The following is a 1845-nucleotide window of genomic DNA, read 5'->3' on the forward strand; positions in this document are numbered from 1 at the left end:
GGGGCACCCATGGGTGCTGACAGCCCCTTCTCATTGCAGAGAGAGATTTTTCCTCCAGACAACCCCAAGCGGGTGAGATGTGTCCCCAGCGTGTCCCCAACGTGTCCCCATCACATCCCTGTCGTGTCCCCAACGTGTCCCCAATGTGTCCCCAACGTGTCCTCAATCTGTCCCCATTGCGTCCCCATCGTGTCCCCAACGCGTCCCCATCATGTCCCCAATGTGTCCTGAACGTGTCCCCATCGTGTCCCCAACGTGTCCCCATCATGTCCTCATTGTGTCCCCAATGTGTCCCCATCGTGTCCCCACTGTGTCCCCACTGTGTCCCCATCGTGTCCCCGATGTGTCCCCATCATGTCCCCATCGTGTCCCCATTGTGTCCCCATCGTGTCCCCATTGTGTCCTCATTGTGTCCCCAATGTGTGCCCATCGTGTCCCCATCGTGTCCCCATCACGTCCCCATCGTGTCCCCAACGTGTCCCCATCGTGTCCCCATCATGTCCCCATCGTGTCCTCAACATGTCCCCATTCTGTCCCCATCGTGTCCCCAATGTGTCCACATCATGTCCCCAATGTGTTCCCATCGTGTCCCCATTCTGTCCCCATCGTGTCCCCAATATGTCCTGAACGTGTCCCCATCATGTTCCCAACGTGTCCCCATCGTGTCCCCATCGTGTCCCCATCATGTCCTCATTGTGTTCCCATCATGTCCCCATCGTGTCCACATCGTGTCCCCATCATGTTCCCAACGTGTCCCCATCGTGTCCCCATCATGTCCCCATTGTGTCCCCATTGTGTCCCCAACGTGTCCCCATCACGTCCCCATCGTGTCCACATCGTGTCCCCGATGTGTCCCCATCGTGTCCCCATCACGTCCCCATCGTGTCCACATCGTGTCCCCATCACATCCCCATCGTGTCCCCATCGTGTCCCCAGTGTGTTCGCATCGTGTCCCCAGTGTGTCCCCACCGTGTCCCTATCCTGTCCCCACCGTGTCCCCATCGTGTCCCCATCATGTCCTCATTGTGTCCCCATTGTGTCCCCAGTGTGTCCCCAACGTGTCCCCATCACGTCCCCATCGTGTCTACATCGTGTCCCCAATGTGTTCCCATCATGTCCCCACCATGTCTCCAACGTGTCCCCATTGTGTCCCCAACGTGTCCCCATCATGTCCTCATTGTGTCCCCATTGTGTCCCCATTGTGTCCCCACCGTGTCCCCATCACGTCCCCATCGTGTCCACATCGTGTCCCCAATGTGTTCCCATCGTGTCCCCAACGTGTCCCCATCGTGTCCCCAATGTGTCCCCATCATGTCCCCAATGTGTCCCCATCATGTCCCCATCACGTCCCTATCGTGTCCCCAACGTGTCCCCATCATGTCCCCATCCTGTCCCCATCATGTCCCCATCATATCTCCAACGTGTCCCCATCGTGTCCTCAACGTGTCGCCATCATGTCCTCATCGTGTCCCCAACGTGTCCCCACCGTGTCCCCATCCTGTCGCCATCATGTCCCCATCCTGTTCCCACCATGTCTCCAACGTGTCCCCATTCTGTCCCCATCGTGTCCCCATCGTGTCCCCAACGTGTCCCCATCGTGTCCCCAACGTGTCCCCATCATGTCCTCATTGTGTCCCCATCGTGTCCCCATTGTGTCCCTAATGTGTCCCCAGCGTGTCCCCATCGTGTCCCCATCCTGTCCCCATCCTGTCCCCAATGTGTCCCCATCGTGTCCCCATCCTGTCCCCATCATGTCCCCCATCATGTCCCCATCATGTCTCCAACGTGTCTCCATCATGTCCTCATTGTGTCCGCATCGTGTCCCCAATGTGTCCCCAACGTGTC

At 58.3% G+C, this 1845-nt stretch overlaps 1 pseudogene; it reads right to left on the bottom strand.

The window, feature by feature from the left end:
• Positions 1–101: 101 nt before the first annotated feature.
• LOC110392050 lies at positions 102–1495 on the bottom strand (annotated as a pseudogene).
• Positions 1496–1845: the final 350 nt, after the last annotated feature.

Source organism: Numida meleagris, unplaced genomic scaffold (assembly GCF_002078875.1).
Source record: "Numida meleagris isolate 19003 breed g44 Domestic line unplaced genomic scaffold, NumMel1.0 unplaced_Scaffold864, whole genome shotgun sequence".
NCBI classification, from domain to species: domain Eukaryota; kingdom Metazoa; phylum Chordata; class Aves; order Galliformes; family Numididae; genus Numida; species Numida meleagris.